Raw genomic sequence first — 13,345 nt, 5'->3', positions numbered from 1 at the left:
ATTTCTTAGAAATATATCTAGAACGATATTTTTATATACAAAAGAAATCGATATTTCGAGCTCAGGTTGCTACGGCATATCTGACATGTCCTAGATCTAACGAGTCAATTTTCATCAATGTATCCTTCAATCAATTCGAGATACCTTTTACCTCGACAAGAATGTCGAGAAATCGATAGTCCTTGTTAGATGGGCAATTAGAAATGATGTGATCGTGAATGTTTGAGCTACGAAATAAGAACAACAGAAACTAATTTTGCAGTTTAATTTCAAGTGAACTTTAAAATAAGATCATAATTTATCGAACATAATTATTTAAGGTAAATGAATAGGGTAGACGGAATTTAAATTTTTTGAGAAAAAACGACTTCTTAAAATTTTTGTTAAAAAACTAACTTTGTATCGATCAAAAAAACTTGTAAGTGAACAGAGTAACGAGTTTAAAAGTATCTACATCATTTTTATTAAAAACTGAATTAGAAATTGCACTGTTGTCGCTTTGTCAGATGTGTCACGTAAATAAAATTGTACTAATATATTTATGAAGATAGATTACTGAAAAATAGATATATTATAGTGAAACAACATTGTGTATAAACACTAATTTATCAGCGGTTTGCGGCTATAATATGCATCCATTATTCATAACGTTAAACATATTCATATTAACTATTAACCATATAGCTGCTATTAAATGCATACGGTTACTTCGTTAATACCTCGAAATAATATTACATTGTGTGCAATACGTTATAGTTACGACAGAGCTAAGTTAAACATTTTTTTTAATTGAGTTGTACAATTTTAAGTGGATTTTATCTTAACAACGTTTTAACTCGCAATTTAGTTACCAAAGTGATTAATGTTGAAAATGGAATCGCAGGAATGATAGAATCTAATAAAATTCTCATTAAAGTAGATTGATTAAATAATACGCAAATGAGTGGCAATAGTCAGTGGATATCTTACATAAATACATATTTAAAGATACAACTCATTTATCATCTCGCAGCACATTCACATTTAATGCTTCAAACTGAGAGACGAAAAGTTAAGAAAAAATCTTTGGCGAAATCAAATCTTAGTTAAGGAAACATCCTCTATAAATTTGAAAAAGTAAGATGAGAGATAGAAGGAAAGAGAGAGAGAGAGAGAGAGAGAGAGAGGAGGGAATTTAGAGAGCAGTCTCATATTTATTTCGCATTTACGCGAATTCATTAACAGAGTTTACCAACAAAGTTAAGCGCAAATGAGGCAGCCCTTGATCTTATGTTGTGATTTCAGAGTCAAACACATTTTATTTAATCAATGTAAATACGTAAATATATGTATAATGCGTGATGTGTATCCGAGAGTGTTTTATTAGCTTTTGTTTCTAATTATTTCTCAGAATTATTCAATTAATTTTCTCAAATCATTGTGTAATTGTACTCCTATCTCTCGCATGTGTAGGAACTTGCGAAAGGAACGAGATAAAAATGCAATTATTGATTTTCCGTATGCTATTAATACAGTTCTCTTCTTTTATTGCATTAAATGTAAGAAAACGTAGTTAGTAAATTAAATCATTTCGTATACACTTTGCGAAAGAAGTATTTACGAGATAAAGTTAAAATAAATCGTGATTTTTACTTTTAACACATCCATATATTTCCTGAGAAAATAGCTAGAAATCCTAATAATTTTCCAGTAACTATATTTTTAAATTATTTTTATAATAATTATAAAATACATTAAGATATCAAAATGTAATTGCATATATGCGAAAATTCGGTTAATAGATCCCGAGATATCCTTTTCATACTAGACGTAATTAACGTGGTTACTTTTTGCATTCACGGTGCGGGTACACGCGGCGAGAAAACTCCCAAATGGAGCAATCCTATCCAGACCTGTGGCCCGTCCGGCATCCGAATGCGGCGCGACACAGTCCGATTTGCGGTTTTTGTGTAACCGACCAAGTAAGAGCTACGGCGTGACGAGCTAACCGTAAGCTCCCGCGCGCGAGCTTAGAGGGGCTATAAGAAAAAGGACCTGAGGGAGTAACGAAGCGTTCTTCGTTCTCTCCTGCCTCCGTTCAACCAGGCGTGCCGCGAGTCATTGACGAGCATCGAGCCATGCCGCGCGTTCGACCGTTAAGTGGTCGATCCCTAGATATATTCGATATCACGAGGCATAGCGCGCCTTTGATACGGTTCAAGGTAATTCTTTCGTATAATCGTTCGCAAAATCACAGAACCCGTTCTCGTTGCGATCTTAACCTTTAACGACTGACTGCGCTAACGTGATTTAACGCTAATCCCTCCCCCCCTTAGCCGGACGAACTGGACTTTTATTTTTGTCAATAAAAAAAAACAAAAATTGGATTTACTTACATTTAATACGATTCGAAATAATTAATATCTCTCCTTGTGTATTATTGTGAAAGTATACTTATGAATATTTTAAGTAATTGTTTCGGCGAATATTACGCTTGCTTTTATAAAAAGAAGGTCTGAATAAATCACTTTTGTACATCTATGTTTATATTAAACAGACATTTAGGTCAGAAAGATTACGGCAAATGACTAAGCCAGATAGAGCCGGGGAGGGATCGTCCTAACTTAGTCTGAACATTATACTCCGTCTTTTCCAAAACTCCACCGAAATATAATTTAGACCCTTACAGTGATTTTAAGCCGATATCCCTTCCGTTTCGGAACTAAACGTCCTTTCGATTGGACTTCGTTACGAGCACCCATTACGAAATACAGTGAAAAAGATCGCCCGGAGATCACTATTTATTGCCTAGCATTTTCTGAGCGGGTGTTGCAATACTCGTAACGTTGCGATTGCAATTATTCCAGGAACTTTTACGTCATTCGAGTGGACAATAATGAACAGCGAAACTTGATTGCGCTTTGTAAAGAGAAAGATAGGTCTTTTTAAGTAAAAAGATAAATGCACTGATTTTTTAATTTTTCGATTCAACCACGGCAAATAACACAATAATATCAACCGACTACAATAGTATTAACAATCTCGAATTTAATTAAAATGATAAATCAAATAAGTCTTGTCAAAGTTTACCGCTTTATCGGGTATAACGTGGAATGTTTTTTATTTTTAAATATTTCCGCCGTTAATTGAAAATTAGTCGACTACGTCAACTCTTCAGTAAAAATTGACAAGTATGAAAAATAATATTTCCAGACAGAGAGAAAGAGAACAAATAACAATGAACGAAAAATGCAAGGACCAAAGAATTAACATCATTTACGCATTAATTATAAAAATCCAACATGCTAAGCTTCAAAATGTCAAATACCCATCATAATAGATAACATTATTCTCTTTTTTGATTCCTTCTCTTTAACTTTTTCCGGTCTACCGATTTCAATCGGAAACAACACGTATGATCTCTCGCGAATTTATGTCATCCATTGTGATGACACTAGAACATTTTTCTCTTTCGACCCCTCGGCATTAACGATAAAAAAACCACGAGACTTTAAAAATGTTCAGGCACCATTAATTATACAGTTCTATATTACATAGTAAATTTTATTTCAACTTTTCTATCTGATTTTATTCCCTGCCATCACCATAATTATGCGCCCCAAGGAATCTCTATAGACATATTCCTCTTATATATAAGTTATGTCTAAAGCGTAATAGCAAACTTCTAAAGCTTGCTCCTGTAATGCCTTGTTCTACAGAAGTTCTCTTTTATAATACCCATACAAAAGAGCGCGCTTCTTTATAATACATCTATGAAAACCTTGGCTTCGTTGGGTTGAAAAAGGAAATAAAAAATATTTATTTCACTATTTGTAGGACGGAAAGATTAATGTGAAAATACGAACAGATGTAGCTTTTACTGGATTAATGGAATATGTTTGAAATGATGAAGGAATAGAATTTTTACATATAATATTAAAATTAATATAACTAAAATGAGATAATAATTATATTAATTAACTTCTCTGTGGAAATTATGCGAACTTTGTTGATATATGAAATACGGCTGTTTCATGCAATAGTGTATCATAAATTGGAAATAGAGACTGTCAAGCTCCATTATGACCATTAATATTAATATCCACTATGATTAATATCTACCCGGAAAATTGCATTGCGTGTTTGAAGCTTTGAAACAAAAAATAGATTATGTTCTACCACAATATCCGCACACATGTTTTTTTTTTTACATATTTTAAGATTATAGCGACGAATAAATCTTTAAATAAAAGTAAAATTATTAAACTGGCTTTTTGCTACAAGATTATAATGCAATTAAAATCACATTTTAGTTGCATTATAATCTTGTAGCAAAAAACCAATTAATGATTTTATTTAAAATGTGATTTTAATTGCGTGTGCGTAATTAATTTGTCTGAAAATTATACGAAGATGTCGATGCGGAACGGTTGTTTCGTATATGACGATCAATTAATATACTTCATAAATAGGAAATGGAGACAGATAAGCTCGATCGTGGTCATTAGTGTTAATCTGTCTCCGTCATGATTAATGCTTACAGCCGGAAAATTGTATCTCGACGTACGAACCGCACGCGTACTGCGTCGTTTATTCTACGACCGATCGGGCTTCGGTGCGCACCGCTGAGGAGGTTCTCCAATCCTTATGGCGGAGCGATCACGTATCCGCGAGGGCGGTCATCCTCGTGGGGAACAAGGTCGACCTCGTTCGCAGCCGATTGGTATCAACCGAAGGTAATTTTTTTGTCAGACTATATAGCTCCGACAATCGGGGTATTTCCCTCTCTTCCCCCAAAGTTACTTACCCAAATCGGACAATTCGCGGAGACACGCGAAAATGGAAATTGCTACGCGTTAGGAACGTGCTCAGGAAACGAGGAGCCTATCTATCATTGAGGTGACATTTAGCGCAAAATGCTGATATAGGGCGATCGTAGATAACGCAACATACGTAAATGTACTGACGTAGCATCTCACTTTGCTCCGATGCAAATTCTCCGAGGGCAGTAGAGCGGGAAAAAGCCATTTAAACCCCCCAGCGAACGCATCGATGCACAGAATACGCTTTCTCTGTACCGTAAACGTGATTAGATTAATAGCGTCTTTTTCACAATTACTCATTTTTTTCTATAATACCGCATTTGTCTATATAGGATATTCCACAATATATCGTATAATATTTTAATTATCTGCAGTTTGCAGATAATTAGAATTACAAATTCTGATAGTGTCGAGATAGCAATGAATTATTTATTTGTAATATTTTTATTGATTCTTATTTTTTATGTATGCATCTATATGTATATCTATGAATTTTTGTGAATCCACTACCTCGAATTAAAATAAAATTTTATTTGTCACTCACCACAATGCGACGCGCAGCAGCGGAGTTATAATTAACACAAACCACGTTGACCTGTAAAATACAAACATGACCAAATTATAGCATCGCCCAAGATAATCGATATTTCAAAATATAAATGATACGCGCGTAAAATAATTGTAAACGATAAATTCGGCAAGTAACGAATAATAATAGCAAGTTACTCACCCTTTGGTTGCTCCGCCGGCACCCGATGCCTCCCAGGCCTCCTCTCCTCTTCTTTTGTTTTCTCGTTGTTGCTCCTTCATAGCACTCAAACAACCCTCGTTCCTGGAAGCAATTAATTACGGTCATGCGCGCACTAATCTAGTAATCTCGTCAAAGCAGAATAAACGGTCGTACGACACTCGTACACGACATTCTCGATGTCAATCGCATATACGACGCACATTTTACTGCTTCACTACTTTTACTACTTTGCGTTAAAAGAACAAAAGTAGATCGCTATTTAGCCAGGATCCGCGATATTTCTGATATTAAATTAATGAAATGGACGAGCCTGTGTGGAATGTGTGGACAGAGGATTTCAATAAATCGCCAATGTATAATTGCCAAATTTATATTACACGATTGACGAAATGCGTGGTTAATTGCCACAGTGCTTGCTAATTAAACGTGTCGCGCGCGATACCGCTGCCGTTCTGCACTCGCGAGGTTTCGTTAATAACCGAAATTCGGAAATATTGGTAACGTCATTCTGACACCGTGCAATAGGTTACAATTGATAAAGTCGAATTAATGGCTAATTAAGACGCAATGGAAATACATAATCATTCAGTTTTCCGTGTGTAATCCGGTTCGAACGTATAAATCACACGAAATAGATATATTATTAATAAACAATGAATATCCCATATGGCTCGCTGTTAACTTGAATTTGACGATTCGCAATTCGAGGAAACGAGCTTATTCCCTTCATGAACAATTAACGATTATTACTCGGCGCTTTTAACCCGAAAATTATGAAAATATTTCGTCGGAAAATCGGCGAAAAATTCCGTTATGCGAGATATGTTCGAGTCGAGGTAATTAAAAAATAATTATTACACGTGTAAATATTATAACGTGATACTTCGAACGCGAGATATCCTTCTTCGCTTTGACATATTGTTTACGAATCATTAAACGGGAAAATTAATTAAATGCTTGCGTACTCGGAATGAGAGCGTTTTCATCTGATACTCATCACGATCGTGTCTCGAGAGATAATGCCGTTACCTTTTCACCGCACACCTGCGAACAATAACAGAGCGACCTCGTGTATAAACAATAATACGCTCCATATAAAAACTGCGCCGTGTGTCAGTCAATTCGTCGCCATCGGGAAATATTTAATAGCATTGTAAAATAAATAGGCAGTGTATATTACGTTTCTTCCATTTCAAGTCAATTGTTAATAAACGATCGATATACGTATCGTTTATATTTTCTGTTACCTCGAATCTCGCTCTTTCCGGCGACTCGTATATTATTCCGCACTCTCTCAATTCTCTCGGCAAGAGAATTACGTTTAAATTGATGAAAAATTCAAAGGGCGTTACGAGATATATTCGAATATATCTCTAATAAAGGGCGTTTTAAATAAAAAATTATCTCACATGAATATCGCGAAACAATAATTCTCATTTGCTATCATCACAAATCCTGCTCGAAATGAATAAACCGCGCGAAATGTCGTCGATGAGTAGTTATCATCTCAACACACTTACGAAATGCTATTCACGAGAATTAGGTGCTTAATCGCATAGATGAAAGATGAGAATCAGGTGCAATCTCTATTCATCCGAGAATCGTTTAGTTAGAGAATAATCACGTTTTGGTACTTATCGCGATTATGTCACATGTATGTCATCGTTCAGAGATAATGACGCGATGATATATGAATATTTTATATTTAGTGAATTGTTATAAAAATAATTCGCGGAAGATAATAAATAAAATATTCTGTACTGCAAAAAATTTAATATAGAATTTACTATTTAATTTATCATTGATATTCAAATCATTTATTTTATATTTATTCGAAAATTGAAAAAAGTCGAAAAATGACTCCGAATCGTTTTATGTAATTTAAAATTCAGATAAATTATTCGGTCGTATTAGACGTACATTCTATCCCACATTTTCTAATTACGCGGTATATCGCGTGTCCATTCGCGAAAGATTTTTGGGGCGCGCGACACCATCTCAGGTTTAATCGATTTTATCGTTATAGAGGGTAAATCCATGGCGACGTCTTACGATTGCAAATTCATCGAGACATCCGTCGGAATTAATCACAACGTCGACGAGTTGCTGGTCGGCCTTCTCACGCAGATACGCCTGAAGCTGGAGAATCCCGAGAGGACTAGAGAGATGTTCCGGAAAAGGTCGCGGAAGAACCGCAGCAAGTCGCCGCTGGGCTCGTGCTCGGAGAACAACTCGCCTAAGAAGTATCGCGGCAGTCGGACCAGCACCAGCCTGAAGGTGCGCAATTTGCTCGACAAGGTCTGGGCGCGCGACAGCAAGTCGAAGAGCTGCGAGAATCTGCACGTTCTGTAAAATCCGAGGACCGCGTGAGACGATCGATACCGATCATCTCGATTCAGAATGATCTGGAGCAGCGGAGTCGCAGCTTCCATTGAAACGTCTTACGCTTCAAATACGGGGAGCCGTCTTCAAATACCGGGGGGGTCAATGAGGCGACACTCTCGTCGGAGAAGAGGCCGAGTATCGACCGCTCTACACTCTCAAGAAGAGGAGGCACGTGCGTATCGCTTTGTAATGAAGTAGCGACCTTTCCGGCCGCGTTTCTCGACGTCGTGCGTTGTTAGCTCTCTGTGGACGAGGTTATTTTTTTACATTTCCGACGAAGCACGCACAGCGCCCGATTAATCAATACTACGTAAATCATTTTTTTTATTTCGCTCACGCAACTTTGACAATTTTAACAGTACGTCCCGATTAGGGGTAAGCTAAATCTTAGCTTATTATTTCCTATTCTATATACTGATTTTTTAATTACCTCCTAATTTACGCGCTGTGAAAACTGGATCAGTTAAATTGGCGTTTCTTTTGCGACCTAATCAAATGTTTTAGAGAGATTGATCGTTGGTGAGACTTTTCATAGCTTCTATAAACTCCGGCCGTAAGTGATAAAATGTTTTTAATCCCGAGGTGAGTGTACAATTTTTGTGATTACCGTAAAACGTAAATATAGGCCACAGAGGATTGGCTTAGCGCCGTATCTTACGAAGAGCGTAGGCGTCGTTAACGCGAAGAATACGTTCGTGAGCCCGAAGAGGTCGTAAAATAAAATGCCTGTGAAGTAAAGTGAAACGCGACACCGAGGGCAGCAATCAGCGTAGATTACTACAGCCGAACTCGTTATCGTACATAACCGAGGCCGTTAGGAGAAAGGAAAATCGCATCGATCTTCATCACGTCCGCTCGACCAAAGTTTCATTGTCGCAGCCTAAATGCGAGCGACAAAAAGACGCTCCGTGAGAAGGAAAGGTCTCTGTTCTAACGACGAATAGTTGTAGAGGAGCGTAAATATACGCGCCTATACGTACGTCATATTTCTCTGCAGTTTTCTCATAGTGACAAAACGCGCGCGCGCGATTACATTTACACCGATGTTTTACATTTCAATTTTGTACGAATTCCATCGAATCGAGAAGCAGGCACCGAAGCACGATCTTCAACTGTGCTTCAGCAAGTGGATGGCTTGTTGACCCTTTTGCGCTCAGCAATTTGGACTAAAATCTCGTATATACCGGATTCCGCGATAGATATAGCAATACAGGCAGAGAGATAGCTTTCCGTTGCGGTTCTTCTAGTATCCGTTAAAGCAGTGATTCTCAAATCTTTTTCAATGATAATACCTTCATTGATAAATTTTACGCGAGAAATTACAATTCAACGTTCGACGAATAATTCAATATCATATACATGTTGGATGAAAAAATAAAATTTGCATTAAGCAAACCAGGGAAAAAGATAGAGACAAGAGATAGAATGGAAGTTTGAGACCTCGGATGTAATTTTAATTCATTTCTAGAAAAGTAGACACTCTTTGGACTGACTATACGATAATATATGTTAATTCGTTATGATAATCTATTTATATACATATATATATATATATATATATATATATATATATATATATATATATATATATATAATATGTATAATTCGTGTTTGTATGAAATACATGTAAAATTTCTTAGCCTTTTGGTCGTAGACATTTAATTATACGAATTAAATCTATTTAGTAGCATATTAGAGTTGAAAATATAATAGACATCTTATTCTTGCCATCTCTATTACGCAAAATTATTTCTAAATTATCTTTGAGCGTTGAGCGTTGAGATATTTAAGAATTTATGGCATAAGAACCATTAACATAAATTTATGGTTTTAATAATCACTATATTAAAGCAATATGGTAGGATAATTAGTATTATGGTAGTATATCGAAATTTCCGTTCTATTCAAGTCTGTTAAAAACATAATCTTAATAATCATCCTGTTATCATTTATTTTAGTATAATCCTACATTGTATTTATTACAAGCAATTTTATTTAATTTAAAAAGCCGAAGCACCTTCAAGTTTTCTTTATCGCGGTTAACAGCCGACAATTAAAGGAAAATTGAACATATCTATGATTGTCATATTTGGGTCAAAGTAACGAGCATGCGTAAAGTAGAACAAACGCGATTCTAAGCAGAAAAGCAGATCCGGAATGATTTAAAGGGATCGTAATAAATCGTTATTGGAGCGATCCAAGGGATGAGATCAAATGCAACGAATAGCATAAGTCGATGATCCGAGAATCTTTTAGCCTTAATTTCCGACAGTCGCGTATCTTTACGAAGCAGGTATCCGGTTAACGATGAACGGGAATACCTTGTGTTTACATTAATAACAAACGCGAGCAATTTCCATCATCTGAAAACATTTACTTTGTATAATTGAGCATTATATTCTCATTAGATAAGAAGTTAAGTCGTATATCGTCTCTCGGTTCGTTACACGATCAGCCGCGAAATCCGAAAATGCGCAACTGTCGGAGAGTTAAACGAGGTAACGTATGCGTCGTGAAATACGCGAGGTCGTGAAAGATAAGTGGGTCGCCTCCCCTCCCTCCCCCCCCCCCGGCCACCGCGATTTTACCCGTTCCCTGAATTAAAGGGCTCTGATACCAGCGGCGAAACGCAACGTAACACGACGCCAGCAGGCGAATCGAATCGTCGCTGCGAAAGGTCGTCCCATACGACAAGCAATTAATTTCCTAACGATCTCGATACCGCCGATCGGTTGACGTCGCAAACTCTCGCAGCGCGGAACGTTAACACCGGAAAAGGATCGACCTACGCTGAATTCGCGTTCGTAAACGAAAAAGATAAAAAAAAAAGAGAGAAATCTCTCCGACGGAGGACTTGCCTCGCGAATACGAGTTCCATTCTCGCGCCGAGTATGTACAAGTGACAATTTGGATGAATGACGTTGAATTTTGAATCACTGATATAATACACAGATTATGTCTAAAATTGCACATTTTTTCAGGCTACGGATATTTTGGTGAATTTGGAATTGTTCTTTTCTGAATATCCATGCTTGTATTTCCAATTTATGTCACGTGCAACGTTTTAGCTCTTGCAGTCTTTTGCGCGTCTCGATAAACAAGATGCAAAGTGAAATTTAGATAACGTAATCTCATATTAAATTCATTAATCAGGAATTAGATTCCGTGACTGCTGTTACAGCTGTTACGGTTGTAGGCGTAATAAAAAAAAAAAAAAAGATTTTGATATTATATCACATCATCACAATAATACTAATGTTCCAGCGCGAATAAAACGGAATGCCGTTCGTTTTTTCAACTTGACTTTTCTACATTTACGGGCGAATATATGTGACGCGTATGCGGGATACGCGAGACACTCTGCTAGATAATATAGGTATTAATTCTTTCCGCATTCCGCGTATAAATCCTCTGACGCGGGCGTCGTGCCTGCCTGTCTCGTTGCCCACTTCAATTAGCTAAATTATACGTAGATGCCCTAAGGTGCGCCCTACAAAGCATCGAGCTGCATGCGTTACACATATATAGTTCGCTGCAACATGCAATATTTTTTTCGCGTTGGAATTTTTTCGCAACTGTTCACAACTGTATTATTCATTCCGCAACATTTGATAATCTCGCGACTGCACACTGTGCATACGTGTATATGTCCGTCCATATTTGGTTCTTTCATTTACAATACGTTACTTTAACTCTCTCTTTACTTCCACCTGTGTTTTTCTCTTTGCTTTCCTTTCGAAATTCTCGATTCCGTACAAGCGTACGCATCTACATTCGTGCACAATAAAAAAAAACTCGAGAATTCTGCCTAAAATAATCCGTGAAAAGCAAACAATTGTGGAAAAATAGAAAGATGTCATTGTTATTGTGGATTTGCTTCATCTCTCAAATTTATTGGAAGATAAATCGAACGATAAACCGTACTAAGTAAAAATAAATAAAAAAGAAATATAGTTTCCATTTTGATTGTCCGTAAGACATAACTCGAATTGCTATTACAAACGATACGGAACAGCGGATTTCTATAGTATCTTTAATTGAATAAACGTGTTACAACTGTCCGTACTTACTTATCTTCTACGAAGTTTCTTTTTTACGTTACAAATATAAAGCAATAATACGGAACACATTCTTTCAATATATTTCTCTCTCTATACTAGAACTTTTAAATTAATTACGTCGCTGTTCTCCAGCGACGTAATATAATACTGTTTAATATCGCTAATGGTGACATTTCTTTTGCGGTAACTAAATACAGGTACGACCGCTGAAAATTATTATATGCATTTCCGTGTCGCGGAGTTCAGGAGCAACAAACTACTAATTAATGTAACTGGAAACGTATGACAAAGTAAATTGTGTAATTGTGTAAACCAGTGATTTAGCGTTTTAAATAGAAGACTCTAATATTGTTTTGTTTTAATAAAAAAAAAACAAATTATAAACACATTCATGATATAAGCATTATTATCGATTAATTTTTTTCTTTCTTTGCCATTCCTTTTTTTCAAATATAAATATCATTTATTTTAATGTATTATTGAATTTGTTATTGATATTATAATCTAATTTATTTTTTATTTAATTTGCAGTATTTGCTAGCTAATGTACTTATTATACCTCGGATATTTAGTCCCGTACACAGTTTTTAATACTGAAAAATTGATTTCTTTAAAAAATATTTAAATTTTCTCTCTCTCCCCTTCCTTCTTCTCTCCTCCCTTCTTCCCTCGCTCCGTCTGAAGTAAAAATAAAAATACGGAGTTTTTAGTTACCTTCAGCATCTCATCAAATCGAAAGCTTATTATCATTATTATCATTATTATCATTATTATCAATAAATATAAGTATTTATTCGTGGAAAAGCGAATCGAACGTGCGTTTGCGGGAAACAGTTGCGAGAAATTCAGACGTTTTGAACTTTTGTTCGAGCCGTCGCGAAGCTGTCGCTTTGGAAAGTAAAGGACTTCTCACAAAAGACTTCCGATGCGATATAAACGATAAAATTGCGTCAAGTCAATGATTGATAATGTATATTTAAGATAACGTGACGTTTCATTGTTGTCGCGTCCAGCACGAAACTTAAACGTTTCTTGTATTCGAAATGTATTATTACGGAAGCAATTTTTCACGGAAACGATTGTATTTGACCGTATCCGAGCGAACGCGTAAAGTCGGTCGCGCTCGATCGACGGCCGAAAAGAAAATCATTGTTCACGTCGCCGTTGCAGCGACAACGGGGAATTCGGGGCCAATTTGTCGATCGTCTTTGTTCTCTCACCGAATGGCAGACGGTCGTTTGTAACTTTTGACACGCGAAACTCGCGAATAACTTTCTTGCTCGAGGTGTTATGTGTATACATAACTTCTGCGGCGTTATTGTGAACCGAATACAAAGCGCGTGTTT

General features: G+C 36.4%; 1 protein-coding gene across 7 annotated transcripts in view; it reads left to right on the top strand.

The window, feature by feature from the left end:
- LOC139808718 (uncharacterized) overlaps positions 1 to 13,345 on the top strand; it is a 56,300-nt gene that overhangs the window by 28,620 nt on the left and 14,335 nt on the right. For 3 of the 7 annotated variants that reach the window (XR_011730932.1, XR_011730931.1, XR_011730930.1), the window contains 2 exons: positions 4,523 to 4,715; positions 7,580 to 8,106. The exons of the other annotated variants lie outside the window; for them this stretch is intronic. The gene's annotated coding sequence lies outside the window, so the exon portion shown is untranslated. The remainder of the gene's footprint in view (positions 1 to 4,522; positions 4,716 to 7,579; positions 8,107 to 13,345) is intronic. 7 annotated transcript variants of the gene reach the window in all.

Source organism: Temnothorax longispinosus, chromosome 2 (genome assembly GCF_030848805.1).
Source record: "Temnothorax longispinosus isolate EJ_2023e chromosome 2, Tlon_JGU_v1, whole genome shotgun sequence".
NCBI lineage: Eukaryota > Metazoa > Arthropoda > Insecta > Hymenoptera > Formicidae > Temnothorax > Temnothorax longispinosus.
This window is presented reverse-complemented; position numbering and strand designations above follow the sequence as displayed.